This window comes from Cavia porcellus, unplaced genomic scaffold, assembly GCF_034190915.1.
Source record: "Cavia porcellus strain 051 isolate PalLab524CR breed Dunkin Hartley unplaced genomic scaffold, mCavPor4.1 scaffold_29, whole genome shotgun sequence".
In the NCBI taxonomy this organism is placed as follows: Eukaryota; Metazoa; Chordata; class Mammalia; order Rodentia; family Caviidae; genus Cavia; species Cavia porcellus.
In genome coordinates, this window is record NW_026947512.1 from 20,065,346 (window position 1) to 20,080,724 (window position 15,379).

The 15,379-nt window shown below is 47.9% G+C and overlaps 1 protein-coding gene across 15 annotated transcripts in view; it reads left to right on the top strand.

The window, feature by feature from the left end:
* The window catches only part of Plekha6 (pleckstrin homology domain containing A6), a 132,434-nt gene that overhangs the window by 14,511 nt on the left and 102,544 nt on the right, over nt 1-15,379 (top strand). Inside the window, exon 1 of one of the 15 annotated variants that reach the window (XM_013157902.3) lies at nt 1,504-1,766. The exons of 13 other annotated variants lie outside the window; for them this stretch is intronic. The gene's annotated coding sequence lies outside the window, so the exon portion shown is untranslated. Of the gene's footprint in view, nt 1-1,503; nt 1,767-8,640; nt 8,697-15,379 lie in introns of those variants that run through there. One more of the 15 variants, XM_063239968.1, reaches the window with a different exon arrangement.

Below are 15,379 nucleotides of genomic sequence, written 5' to 3' on the forward strand. Positions count from 1 at the left end.
ACCAGGCAGCCTTGCCAAGGCCTGCAGCTCCAGAGTGCTGAGTTGCACTTCACTGTCCTGCCAGGCACTAGATCACACCTAAAGCCTCCCTGCCCCTTCAGCAGAGAGTGGCTCCCCTGAGCCGGTGGGGGGAGGCTGGCATCCCGGCTGAGCAGGGGGAGCAGAGGTGGCAAAGGCCCCATTCCTGAGGGCTGCTAGGCTGGGGCACGCTGCCTTAACTGTGGGATCTGCCCTAACTCAGATCTCTGTGCCCCTACCCCAAATCACCAGTCCTCCAGGGAGGGAAGTTGCTTCCTGCCCCTCCTATAGCAGATTCTTTTTAAAGGAAAGGACTTCAGTGGCACATGTGATGTCTATACCCAGATCACAGTGAGATTCACTTTACTTGAGTGAAGAGAGACTGTACTTATTTATTTATTTAGTCTTTCTGAGACGTGGTCTCGCTATGCAGTTCAGGATGGCCTTGAGCTTACTTTGTAGCCCAGGTTGGTCTTGAATTTGTAGTGATCCTCCTGCCTCAGCTTCCTGAGTGCTGGTATTCTAGGCATGTACCACTACACCTGACAGACTGTACTTTTGTACCATTGTTCTAATAACAAATTAAAAAGATAAAATTGCCATGTAGGCTGAACATTGCACACATCCTGTACCTAAGCCTGCTTCTCACAGTATTTCTAAATCAGAAGTGATTCCAGGAGCTCATTGGTTTTGGATTACAGTTCTAGGTCTAAGGAGTGGGCAGAATTGAGACCAGGAAGCCAGCCTGGAGATTTAGGTGCAAATCCTTCTTTCCACCCTCTCTCCTCTAATCCTGATAACAAAAAGTGGTGTTTCTATTGTTTTGTTCATTGTTACAGAGAAGTGACTGTTTTTTCCAGCATTCACAGGAGCATGGAGAAGGAAACTGAGCCAGTGAGACAGGCACAGACACACACACCATTCACACTGTGTACACACACACACACACACTGGGGCCAGAGAGTCTCATTACACCAGAAACCAGGGGCAGTCCTATTGTCTGGAGCTCTTCTGCTTCGAATCATCAATAATGCAAAACCCAGATGCCCTTTGGAGAGCAATTTGGGCAGAGGACCAGGAGATCCTGGGGTCTCCTAGTGGGCTCCACCCCTCTCTGGTATTTCCCTAAATTCATACTGTTGGATGAGTATGGGGAGGTACTGGGGCGCCAGCTGACCCCTGCCCACATAACATGTAGCTAGGGTGCTTGAGGCCCCAACACAGTGCAGGCCCCTGGGTGGTTTGTGGCTCCCTGCAGCTCTTAGACCCAGCTGCTGGCTCTGTCCCCTTTGGGGGACAGCCTTGGCAAAGGCTGAGTGGTGGGAGGCAAGGGAGGCTCTTCTGGGAGGTTGGGCTGCAAGGGTAGCCCAGGGTAGCAGCTCATCCCTGGTGTGGATGGAGTTAAACCTTTCCGGGGGACTATTTACTCCTGATCCTAAGTGACAGCTTGGGGAGGGAGAGTCACGTGGCCCTGAAATCCCCGCGGGAGCCCATGGAGCATGCCCAGCTGCTTCTGCCTGGGAAAGATGCTGGATCCTGCAGTAACCACAACAGCATCCTTTCCCCGCGCCAGGGACCTGCCAGCCAGAGAGATGACTGATTAGATCAGCTTAGATCCAGAGCTCTGCTCTTGAGCAGGGGCCCCCGAGGGGCGGGGGAGGACGACCCCGGCCGGCCTGAGCTGGGGGAGGGGGACCTTGGGCCCGCAGTTAGCGCTCTCAGCCGGATCACACCTCTGAAGCGAGCGGGTGAGTCTGTTTTGATGCATCAGATAGATGAGCGGGAGGAGGAAGGTTGGGCTCTGGTCAGGGCAGGCTGCCGCGCGAGCCCGGGCTGTGTGCACTGCGGTACCACTGCCTTCCCAAGCCTCCGCCTTGGCAGCGTTACTCAGGATTGTGGATGCTGAGAATGCTAATTTTAGTCCTGTCTGTGCCCCCACCCTCTTCCACAATCCTCAGGAAGGGCCAATGTTGTCTGAATTGATTACATCTGAATTGTATCCTCAGGGTGAGGACAGCTTTGGGGCTGCCAGCCCCCTATGGTGCGGCCAGGGGCCCCCTTGCCTGGCCAGAACACAGAGGCCAGCCCCGCCCTGCCTCTTGTGGGCTGAAAGGAATGAGTGACCACCAGCAGGAGGAAAGGAAGGGGTCCAGGGTCAGGCTGGGTCACCCACAGGGACCCATCTCTCAGTGGGATGGGCCAGAGAGTATCTTTCCTCATGGGTAGAGGCTCTGGGATTCTGGGGGAGGGCAAGTTTGGGGTGAAGATACAGTAGAGAGCTCCTGCAGGTGCTAGAGCTTGGGACAGGACTGGGTAGCGAAGGGACTGTATTCACGGTGGAGGCTGGAAGCGGCTGCCTGTAGCTGAGAGCCTCAGGTTTATTGTGTGAGGAATTGGGGGAGTGAGAAAGGCAGGGGACTGGCCAGAGAGGGCAAGGCACAGTGCCATGGGGTGAGGGCAGGAAAAGGGGAAGAGGAGGGGAAAAGAGGCTCTTGGGAAATGCTCTCCAAGACTGCAGGCCAGCCAGGGCTGGGAGATTCAGAGGTAGGTGCCCAGGTTCAGGGGGAGCCTGCCCCAGAATGGAGGCAGAGAGGAGCTGCCCGTGGTGGTGGGGAGGTAACAGAGTGCAGTGGGTGACCAAAGGAGTTGTGGCCTTCAGAGCCAGGCAGTTTTCCTCAGATCTTTCTAGACCCCTCGCCTTCCATCTGGCAGCTTGGGTGGTAGAGTCCGCCTGGGTCTCCTGCAGGCGGAGGTTGAGCCCTGGCTGGCATAACTCTGCCCCAGCTCCCTGTCCAGATGGCTGTGGGGCATTGCAGGTGCTTGCCCTGCAAATCCCCCAATCCTGACTTCCAGGCTGCCATGGAGGAGTGTGGGGTTGGGGAGCGGGCTGTGCCTCTCTAGTCTTTAGCTTCTACCTGAGAGCAGCTGCGTTTTAGCCTGGGCAGGATCTGTACTGATCCTGGTGGCAGAGAGGGGACAGGGGGGACAGTCCACAGAGGGTGGTGGCAGGAGAGTCCCAGGGGTTCCGAGGGTACAGCAGTTAAGGAAATGAGAGGGTTTCTGTGTCTCGGCACAAGGATGCAGCATTCCGGGCTGCAGATATGAGGATATGAATTATTAAAAGATCTTGGTTTCCCAATCAGCAGTGGGGTGATAAATGTGTTAGTGCAGGGGTAATTAATCCTGGCGGGCTGCTGCATGGGCTGCAGACAAAGAAGAATTTTTTTTGCTAGTTTGGCTCCTTTTCCTTTTCCATGGCGAGGTGATGGTGCAGGACATATTACACAGATAATTACTTTCAGCGTGTCTGCCTGGATTATTGAGTTGGATTCTTCCTGCTCTGTGCAAATGAAGTAATTACTGAGGAAGTTGGGGAGCCAGGCAGCCCGCCCTGGCTTGGGGCTGACATTGGAGCCCCGCCTCCCCCAGGCGCACTGCAGCCTGGATCAGCTCAGCTCCCTCCGCCTGCCCCAAGGGTGGCTTGGACTGGACCCAGTACACAAGGTGTCAGCGGGTGCTGGCTGTGTGGTTCTCTGGGCCAGTTTCCTCTCTGCCTTCTCCACCTGCCTGTTGTGACTGCCTGGTGTGACATTAGATGAGGTCACTGGCCCTGGCCCTGTGCATCCACGTGGCCTCCAAAGGCAGATCAGGATAAAGAGCTGAACTTGCCCGGCAGGTTACAGCTGTGGGGCACCTGGCTGGCCAGCTAAGCTTGGTGGGAGCCCAGGATCCTGGCAGCGGGCTGAGAGAGATGGCCTCAGCTGAACAAGTATATGAGAAACATTTAGAATAAGTGGAGACCCAAAGGAAGAAGGTAAAGGAATTTGTCAGTTCAGGGGGGCTCCTGCAGGTGCCCTGGGGGTTCATATGAGCCCCTGGCAAGCCTTCCGTGGGGAATCCCAGTGATAGGGAGCTCATCACCTCACAAATAGCTTCCTGAGTAGTGGGAATGTTGTTTATTGAGTCAAAACCTGTCATTCTGTGAGCCCCCTTCTTTGACTCTGAGTCTTTGAGCTACCTAAAACATGAAAATCTTCTCTTTCACACAGCAATGAAAAGGGTTTTCTTATGAAAATAACATGGATAGCTGGCTATTCATATGTGGACATAATACATTTTACATAAGCATTTTTGTGTAGGACATTTAGGCTGTTAGACTTTTCTTTTTACAAATAAGCATGATATAAACATTTTTGTTCATGAAGCATTTTCTTTATTCTGGATCATTTCCAAAGGATACATCCCACCACATAGTTAATGTCATATGTTATAAGTGCCTGCCGGGCAAGCGCAAGGTCCTGAGTTTGATTCCCCGTACTCCCAAAAAAGAATTGATATAATAAAGAATACTCATTAAGAAATTTTTCTATTCTGTGAGCATAAAATATATGATCATTTAAAAATGTGGAAAGACATGCAAAGTTTAAGTCTATCCATAATTCTCTCTACCAGAGATTTCATATATATGTATATCTTTTTAAGAATTCACACAATATATATTCATGTATATCTTTTTAAGAATTCGTACACAGACATATGACTAGATGTATCACTGTCATAAACATATATATCATTAAAATTTTGAGCAAGATGTATATTTTGTTATGTAAGTATTTTTCCATGTCATTAGTATTTTCTAACAACACCCAAGTAGCTATGTGGTATTTGGTTATGCATCTATTTGTTTTTTAGACCCTTATATCAAGCCATATAATTCCAGTTTTTCACTTTTATAAACAATGCTCCAGTGAACATATAAATATCTGAGTTGTTATGCATATGAGTGATTTTTTTCCCAGAAGGCCACATGTTTAGAAGAGGAATTGCTGCATATTTTTAAATATTTGGACATATTTTACCAAATTCCTTGTTCAAAAGCATGAATTTACATTTCCAGCAGTCGCATCATGTTTGAGAATGCATTTTGCGGTGGGAGCAGGAGTTTAAGTGTTCTAATATTTTTTAGGTTCTTGACTTGTTCTTAGTCATTTCCATCCCTTTGCTTGATTTATTCCTCCAGTGTAAGATAGAAGACTTCAAGGAGATGAATTGAGTGTGACTAGTCCACACTTACAGCAATAAATAATATGTTCATTTAATAAACATATATTCAAGTCTGGCTTTTTTTTTTTTTTTGGTAGTGGAGATCCAACTGAGGGCCTTTGCACTGAACTACATTCCCAGCTCTTTTTATTTATTTATTTATTGTCTTTTTCGTTTTTTTATCGGTACCAGGGATCAAACTCTTGACCACACACTTGCAAGGCAGGCGCTTATGCCGCTAAGCTAAATCCCCAGCCCACTCTTTATTTTTTGAGACAGGTTCTAAATTGCTAAATTGTCCAGGCTGGGATTGAATTTGCAGTGCTCCTGCCTCTGCCTCTTAGAGTGCTGGAATTACAGATGTGTGCCACTGTACCTGGCTCTGGCTCAGCCTTTGATCTTTTTTTCATTTTCTTTTTTCTTTTCTTTTTTTGAGACAGATTTTGTTTTTGGTTTTCTGAGACAGGGTCTCATTATGGAGTTCAGGCTGACTTTAAACTCACTGTGAAGCACAGGCTGGCCTTGAACTTGCAGAGAGCTTCCTGCTTTAGCCTCTTCAGCCTCTTGAGTCTCTTGAGTCATATTCTTTCTTGATCATCTCTTGTCAAAATGTACCCAATCTTGTACATTCCTATGAGTCTTCTTTGCACCTTTCCGAATTAGTATGAACTGATCTAATAAACAAATTCTGGTCCATGTGTTATTAAAAGAGTGTTGGTAGAAAGAAAGTTCATCTGGAATTTGAAGATGTAGGCTGAAATCCTGGTCCGAGATGGGTGTAGTGGCACAGGTTTGTAATCCCGGCACTCTGGAGACTGAGCAGGAGGATTGCCTCAAATTGGAGACCAGCCTGGGCCTCATAGTAAGTTCAAAGCCAGCCTGAACTCTACAGTGAGACTCTGTCTCAGAAAACCAAACACAAACAACAGGAAGTCCTGGTCCATAGTTGTGGCTTATGACTTGAAGCAATTTAGTCTCTTGTGTGTTTGTTTCCTACTCTGACAACTGTGGTTAAGTGTCACTACCCATGTACCTTGTTGATCGCTTGCTGAGTAAACTGCAAGTCATCACACAAATGTCAGAGTGCTTTAACTCACGGGTGGCAGTGCTGTGGCTGGTATGAGCCGTGCTTAGAGGAAGAAGTATGGAGGATGACAGTGAATCCTCCCCTTTGTCTTGGTAGACCGTGGTCCCTGTATGGATTCAGAAAGTGGAGGGGGGCACCTGTACAGTCTGAGAACCATGTATCACCCCAGGCCAGGGTTGCTCCCCTACCCTGGTTTCAGCTGTGTCCTGTGGGCACTGGTTGAGAGCTGAACCCCCGGGACAGCCTCAGCCCTGGGAGGAGGGGCGGTTCTTCCTTATCTCTGCACACCCTGCCCGCCTGTCTGGCTCATCATTACCTGAGAAGTCCATGTGTCTATAATGCAGATGTCAGTCTGCTTTTAATTGGCTGAGTGCTTGCAATTAGCCTGTTAAATTTAACCTGGCCTTGGGTGGGGAGGTCATTTTTCTGATTTTTCTTGGTTCTTGCCTCCTCATGACTATCAGTGGCAATTCAGAGAGTGCAGGCAAGCCTGACACTGGGCTACCCTGCTGGGGAATTGAATGGATTGAAGTAGGAGAAGGAAAACCTGCTTGGGTGGGTTGGGGTGGGAGGGTAGTGATGGAGGTACAATGCCCAGAGACTTAGAGTCCGGGTGAGGTAGAGACCCCAGGTACCCTCCTAATCCAATGTCCTTCCCCTTCTGAGCCTCAGTTACCTCATCTCTAGAGTGGGAGTAACAATTCCTGCACTTCCTTCCTCACTCGGGGCAAGTGAGTTAATGTCAGAGTGTGAATATGAAGCAGTGTGACACAAATATGACAGTTCCTCAGAGTTCTAAATGTGCTCCCAGTGCCTCAGACCACTGTTCCTTATCATGTCCTGGGCCCTGGCCCATATCCATCACTCTAGCGATACCCACTAATTCCTGATTCTGTAGTCGTCTCATCCGACCCATGCTCCCCCAGACATGAGTGATTCGAGGGTGCTACTTAGCCCTTGACAGGTGCTCCATGCATGTTGGGTATATGAAACTTTGGCTAGGAGTAAGTTTGGGCCCAAGGACCAGGCACAGGCACAGAATCACAAGAAAGCCTTCAGTGGAAGTGGTGTGGGACGTATACACACCCCTTCTCTCCATGCCCTCTCTGACCTGGGCTCCTTCAGGGCAGTAGATAGTGCGATTTGCCTTGATTGTGTTTGGCATGTTCGGCACAGAGCCAATTGCATAGATGTGGTCCGATGACTTTTTGTCTAACTGAGACAGTAATATGGTAGGTAGAGCTTGAATTAAGACTTGAGGAATAGGACTTGGGGTCCTGGTCCCCACTACTTTCTCTGGACAAATACTTACTGTATACTCATTATGTAGCAGGCAGGTCCTAGGCTGTACAAATGGATTTTAAAATCCACAGTCTGGTAAGGGGGCAGAGGGTAAGGGATTACCCTGAGTATAATAGACATATGCCACACATATTGGTGGCCAAGAAAGAGCCAGGCCACCAGGCCCTCTTGCAAGGGTCAGGAAAGGTTACCTTGAGAAAGAAATCTTGAGCTGCCTCGTCTTGGCAGAGTATTTTAGGAGAGTTATTTGACTCCTCTGGGTCCCTTCACAAATATGAAAATGAAATGAAATGAATTAAAATAAAATGAAGAAAACATCTGGCACCAAATAACCATTCAATCGTTGTTCAAAATGTCTCCTTAAAGCCAAGCCAGGCAGTGGCTTGGTCAGGGAAAAGCAGGAGCCAGTAGCCTCAGAAAATTTCAGGAAGTCAGTCCAAACCCTTTGTGTTAGCTCTGTGACCTTGAACAACTCCCTTAACTTCTGAAACTGCTGTGTCTGCAAAGTGAGTTAATATGTTTATTTTGTGGATCACCTGAGAAACTTCACCCAAGGCAGCTAGGACATGCTGAGCATAGTAAGCACTAAAAAAAAAAAAAAAAAAAAAAAAAAAATAGCTCTTCCTTGTTATTTTGTTATTTTACCAACATATTTCAGAAAGAGAGAGAGAAAGCACATCTGCATAAAAAGACATACATATTGCACACATGTCAACTCCGGAATATGCTCACAAAGGAAGAAGGGTGAGGGGAGGCTGCCTAGGCTGAGTGACAGCCAGTGGCTGCTCTGTCTGCGAAAGCTTCCTTCAGAAGTAACGAACTCTGTGGAAAAGGTTGGAGGGTTCGAACTCTGGTAACAAAACCAAGGAGGTCAGCTGTGGTTCATGTTCTAAGTTGGGGGAACTGAAAGTCCCCTGATGGCAGGAGCTTAATTCCCTTTGGCATGTAGGCCTCCTGGCCCGAGCCAGTCCTGCTAGCAACATCCCAGCTGCTCTGTAGCCCGACTGGTCCCCTGACCTTCCTAAGCCAGGCAGCCTGGCGGCCATGCTGGGTTGCCGTGGTAACTGGCAGCCTCCCAGCTGGGTTGCCTGGGTAACAAGTTAGCTGGTATTTGGGGGGAGGGGTGGTGAGCTGGGGGGAATCAGTCTCAAAAGAGGTGGGATGAGAAGGAAGAAAATTCTCAGATGCCCCCAGTACAGCCTTCTCCTCTCTCCCTCTTGGGATTGGGAAAGCCAGAGAAAGACAGGTAGGAGGATGCTGTGTAGCCTGTGGCATTGTGTGTGTGTGTTTCATGGTGTGTGTTGTCTTGGCCAGTGCAGGAAAGATAGGAGGATGTAGGAACTTCCTTGCCCTGAGAATAGCAGCTGGTCGTATAGCAAATCCGCTTATATCCTCTGCCAACCCCCTTCCCATGTCAGGGGAACCTCTGAGCTCTAGTTTCATCTGTACATTGGAGGGGCAGACATGGACCTCCAGGGTCATTGTTAGGGACAGTGTCTGGCATTGCCCATAGTGAGTTCCCCTCTTCTCTTCCCATATTGATCGTCAATTTAGTGACAGCTTCCTAGCCCGAAAACTGGCTCCTGGTGATGGTACAGCCTGGCCGGAGCCCAGCCTGAGCCAGCGTTGGGGTGGTGGGGTGGGGTTGGAACTGTTGAGCCCTGGACACCTGGTCCTTTATCGTCCCAATCTGCTGGAGATGGAGAGCATGTTAGACAGGTGATCCGGTCTGTGGGGAATCTTTCAGAGTACAACCTACTTGAGATTTTTTGTGTGTGTGGCAGCCAGTGGAAATTTTTCATTATGATCTAGCAATATGTGTGTTATCCCTTACATTAGCTTTATGGTGTATTTCTAGTCCATACTGAGTTTCTTTCCTAAAAATGGTCTTGACTCTTGAGCTGGATTTCACAGCTACAGGTCAGTTATTACATTCAGTGTGACAAATACCAAGAGGGGTGTGTGTGTGTGTGGGGGGGGGGGTAGTGCTTGGGCTTTCTCACTTCTCCTGTGTTTTGTGTCACCTGTTGGATCCTCACAACTCATCTGTGAAGTGACTGAGGCTCAGAGGTCATACCACTTGCCCAAAGTCACAGAGGCAGCAAGCCATAGGGGATCCGTTCATGGCATGTCCCTTTGCTGACTCTCACTGTGAGGAGAACTGAAGGATTCTTCTCATACAGAGAGAACCGGATCTGAAGACCTAAAAGGAACTTTGCTAGTCACCTCAGAATTGAGGAACTGGAGCCACACCCAGAGCTCAGGTGCTTCCAGAGCCCCAGGATTAAGAGGCCAGTGCTTAGGACAGTGGTAAAACGTAGAGGCCATCCCAGTATCCCCTCAGTGTAAGGGGTGAGGGTAAGGGAGGAGGATGGGCTGGCAGTGGGAAGCTAACTCTAGACAGCTGAGTACTAGCCAGGGTCTTAGCCTTACCTGCAGGTCTCAGGTGTCTGGGAAACATTTCCTGCAGGGAAATGTCCAACCAGTCCCCAAAGAGGCCAGTGTTCATTGTCTGTCCCTGGTAGGGTGACAGGGGTACTAGTCAGGCTGCGGAGTGCAGGCTCCATCATGGGCTGGCATCACAGGGGAGACCTTGGTGCCCAGACGGTTGGCAGTGTAGGGAGAGGCGCAGGAGTGAGTGGTTCTGGAGCACCCAGGCTGAGTGCTGGTCCTGTGCATACTTCCTGTGATAAAGATAAGATCTACAGTGTGAGGACCATATGGAGGAACCATACTGCTCAGTTCCATTTTCAACCAAGCTGCGTGTATTTAGTCTGTTTCACAGGCTCTCAGGAAGAGACTTTCCCATTTGGGTGGGTGAGGTTGGTAGATGATGCTGTCCCTCCTTTCCCAAGGGGACTTTGCCCTATGCAAACAGAACAGGCTGGGTGTTTCTGGCCAGCGGCACTGGCACTTCCTTTCCCTTTGGAGTATTCACAGCTTTAGCTGCCCTGATTGGTGATGGGGCTTGTGGCATTGGGTGGGGCTTGGTGGCAAGGTGGGTGAGGGGAGAAGCTTGGATCTTAGCTGTGTCCTTGTCCCTCTGTGCTTCTTGTTAAGGAATCAGCACCCACTGACTTACACAGCATCTCTTTCAACTCTGTGAATGAGAGCAGTTAGAGGTGTCTGGCTGGCTGGGCTCTCAGTTGAATATTCTAGGCTCTTGGTCCCTTTGTCAGGCCAGCACTGTGGGTGATTCTCGTGGGCTGCAGGCTGGGGAGTTGGTGCATTTCCCATAATGAGAATCAGTACTCTAATATCATGTCAGAGGGTGAGGAGGTTGATCAGTGCCTAAAGACAGACTTATTCTGGCTGTGAAGTGGGGTGAGCATCTTTCCTGCTAGCGCCTATCTCTGCATCTGTGTACTCTGCCCTGTGCCTCTTCATATATTATGCTCTCCGTTAGCTTGTCCAGATGGCTTCTCTTTACCTGCTTTTCATCTATGAAAAAACTTTTTCTATGACGATCAGACCAAAGTCACACTGGGAGATGGGGGAAGAGTCAAAATGGAGATATGTGGCTATTTCCCTAGTTCCTTCCCAAGTCCTTTTATTGCCCCTCTTTTGACCCAAGTGTGGAAGGAGGAATATTGCCAGCCAGGTGGCAGCGCCTTGCTCCACAGCTGTAGCTCACCCATGGACTGCGCAGCTGGCCTCTTCCCCCAGCTCCCAAACCCTGTGTTTTGGAAGAGGCAGGCAGTGGCTGCTGTGGCTTCCAGCAGACAGGGGTGAGCCATTCATGTAGTCACATGCATCTAGGAAGGGCTATCACCTGTCCTTAGTCTGGACTAGGGGACCCTTCTGACTATGCAGAAAAAAAGTTTCTGAGAAACTGAGGCAGGGCTTAGAGGCAGAGGTGGGGTGGTGGGATCCAGAGATCAAGCCTAGATCCAGGGCTTGTGGCCCCTTCCCACCCGTGTGGCCAGCAGTAGGGCATCAGCTCCTCTGCAGCCAGACCCTCCTCTGGCAACAAGTCCTTCCCTGAGCTCAGAAACCACACTGTTCCTCATTTATAATGGCGGGTAGTTGTGCACATCTGCAGCGAGCCAGGTAGACTTGCTCAGTCTCTCCCTTCCCCTGTGCACCGTGCTCACACCTGCTCTTCCTCATTGCCCCTGGGGCCACAGTTACTCTCCCTGAATGTTTAGATGTGAATGTGGTTAGTGACTGGGGCTGCTGCATGAGCTGAGCTTGGAGGTCAAGTGACTCAGCAGAGAAGGGTTGTTTGCCCCAGTGGCTTTTGTGGGGACACCTGGCCCAGGGGACATGGGATAGAGGGAGAGAAGAGGGACAGGGGAGTCAGTGTTGACCTGCTACCCTGTTTGAGTTATGCTAGAGTGCCGCTCCCTGCCAGCTCTCTAGGACTTGTGCTGTGGGTGGGGCTGAGTTCGCATCGCCGTGCCACATGGATTGGGATGGGAGAAACAGAGACCCTTTGCGATGCATCTCATGGTGGCAGATTCTGGACCTGAAGGAAACCAGGAGAAGAGTGAAACACTGAAGCTTCTGGAAGCCACACAGCAGAGATGGGGGAGTGTGTCATAGTGGGGCAAAAGTAAGCCCTTAGGGACAGGGGCTGAGTGGCTGAGAAAGGAGCCTGATGGGTGGGGACAGGGCTAAGCTCAGTTACCTTCTGAGGGGTGCGCTGGGTAAAAGTGCTTCCTTGGGCCGGGAGCTTAGCTCAGTGGTACAAGTGACTGCTTGGCAAGCGAGAGGTCTTGAATTTGATCCCTGGAACCAATAAATAAGTAAAATAAAACTTCTTCCTTATTAGGAAATTCCAAGCCCACACCTATAAATAATCCCAGCATCTAAGCTAAGGCAGGAGGATCTCAAATTCAGTGTCAGTTCAGACAATTTAGCAAGACTCTGTCTCAAAGCAAAAAAACTTAAAAAGGGCTTGGCATGTGCAATGCCCTGAGTTCAAGCCCCAATACCTGAAAGGAAAGAAAGAAAAAAAAAAAAAAAGGAAAAGAAAGAAAAAGAAAAAATCTGTTGACTGCACCCAGAATTTCTCAGATCTCATGGTGCAAGGACCAAAGTCATCAACACTTACTAAGCTATATTTTTAATTTTATATTTTGAGCCAAGGTTTCATTATTATGGTTTAGGCTAACCTTGAGCTTACTATGTAGCCTAGGCTGGCTTTGAACTCACAGTGATCCTAGGATTACAAGTGTGTGCCACCATGCCTGGATTTGAGCTATAGTTTTAAAAGTGACCTTTGATTGACTGAAATGATTGGTAGGAAATAGAAGTTGCTCTGTAGTAGTCAACCTGCATATTCTTTCTAGCTGATGAATTTGTATTTCCTCACAGCAATTAGAAATTGCCTATTCAGTTTATTTTTAGTGCACATATGTAGTACAGAATAGCAGTGTTCATTGTGAGGAATTGGTGCGTGTATGTCATGATCATTTTTTAACCCCTTTCCTATCCCCTGACTCCACGCCCCTTCCCCAGTTCCCTTCTAGTTTCCTATCATCTCTCCTTTATTCCATTCATTTATGTTTTAGGTTTCTCATGTAAGAGAAAACATGTAGTATTTAACATTCGGAGTTTGGTTTATTTTCCTTAGCATGATGTTCTCAAGTTCCACACAATTTCCTGCTGGTGACATGATATTGTTCTTCTTTATTTCATTTCATTGTGTATACTTACTATTTTTTCTTTATCTATTCTTCTGTTGATGGATATCTACACTGTTTCCAGAGTTTGGTTATTGTGAATTGTACCACTGTAAACATGAGTGTGCATGTTTTAGTACAGTGTCTTTAATTCTTTCAAAAATGTACCCAGAAGAGATGTAGTTTGATGAAATGATAATTCTAGCTTTAGTTTTTAAGGAAAATCCATACCAATTTCTTTTTTTCTTATTTATTTGTTTTTTGTTTTGGGGGCATAGTGTCTCACTATATATATAGTTCAGGCTGATTCTTAAACTCACTACGTAGCTCAGGATGGCCTCAAACTTGTGGTGATCTTGCCTCAAACTCCCAAGTGCTGGAAATACGCGTGTGCACTACCATACTGGTCCCATTTGTTGATTCTTCCTGTGCTATTATTATTTCCTGTGCTACTGGAGTCCCATTCAGGAAGTCTTTGCCTGTGCCTATGATTTCAAGGGTTTCCCGTATGTTATCTTCCAGCAGTTTCAAAGTCTCTGATTTTGGCTCCTTATCAAAAATCCAGTGGCTGGCTGGGCATGATGGTACATGCTTGTAATCTCAGCACTCAGGAGGCTGAGACAGGAGGCTCTCTGAGTTCGAGGCCAGCCTGCATTACTTAGTGAGACCTTATCTCAAAACAAAACAAACTTCAATGGCTGTAGGCTGTCCTGGGTGTTCTGTTTGTTCCATTGTCTACATTTCCTTATGCAATACTGTGACTGGAACCCAGTAGCTTCAGACTGAGCTACATTCCTTTTTATTTTTTTATTTCATTATTTTTTTTTCTTGGTCCTAGGAACCAAACTCATGACCTTGCACTTCCCAGGCAGGTGCTTATGCCACTAAGCTATATCTCTGGCCCGCCCTTTTTAGTTTTTACATTTTTTGACAGGGTCTTGCTAAATCAGTAAGCTGCAGGCTAGGCTTGAACTTGCAGTCCTTCTGCCTCAGGCTCCTAGAGTGTTAGGGTTATGGGAATGTGCTAGCAAGCTGGCTTACAGGTCCGTCTTTGTGCCTGTACTATCTTGTTTTTGTTACTATGTCTTTATAATATAACTGGAAATTTGGTGTGATGATGCCTCCATTTCTGCTCAAAATTGCTTTCACTATTTGGGTCTTTCTGTTTCGACATGAATTTTAGGATTATCTTTTCTAGTTTAGTGAAGAATATTGTTGCCAAAAAAAAATATATTGTTGCTAATTTAATGAGGATTGCGTTGAGTCTACAGATCACTTTTGGTAATGTTGCCATTTTCGTGATATTAGTTCTGATCCAAGAACAAGGAATGTCTTTCCATTTTCTAATGTTCTCTTTAATTTCATTCTTTAGTGTGCTGTAATTGTCATTGTAGAGGTCTCGCCCCTTGGTGGATTCCTAGGTATTTTGTTTGTTCTGAAGCTATTGTGAATGGAATTGTTTTCTTGGTGGGATACAGAAACATATTGACTTTTATGTGTTTATTTTATACCCTAAAATAAGTAGCTCTGGATATATACCTTCACCCACCTTCCTTAGTCTTGGAGATGTGGTGACATGCCCGAGGTGACCCTACCCTCAGCCCAAATCTTTCCCTGGGCTGGGACTTCAGGTATTTCCTCCTCCTAGCGTGGATCTGCAATGCCCATTCCCTCACCGTTAGCTGGAGGATTTGCGGGATGGACTTAGGTCATCTCTTGTTTGACCTTGTCCACCTTCCTTCTTGGAAATCCTGCTCTTGTCACTTACTCCTGGGGGATAACAAAGGTAAGGGATTGATCCACAGGACAATTTGGGTTAGGAAGGACTGATCCTTTTTCAAACATCTTGTAGTTGACTCTGTAGAACTTTAATATCTCTTTCGGAAGGAATGAGCTATTTTTAGCCATTTCAGAGGAGCTGTCACTCCCACAAGAACCTCCTGAGGTAACAGGTCAGGAGAACAAAGGGGTGGCGGCAGCCCATGTGAGTGTTTCCCACAGTCCTCCTTCGGTTCAGTTTACAGGTGTCCTGGCCAAGCCGAAGCCTGGCTATTGCTGTCACTTCCTCTCTGTCACACACAGCAGAATCAATGGACAAGTCTGGGCTGCATGTAGCTTGTTACAAGCACTGTGTGCCGGGCGTCAGAGTCTGTTCTTCCGGACGGAGAGACCAAGACAGCAGGAAGTCAGTGCCTCAGCTTTGGAAACAGTTTTTCATTTGGTTCAGCTTTGCCTTTCCCGAGTCCCAGGCACATGATCTGCCAGCCGCCGCTGAGTACCCCAGTGCTGCGGAGCACTGTTG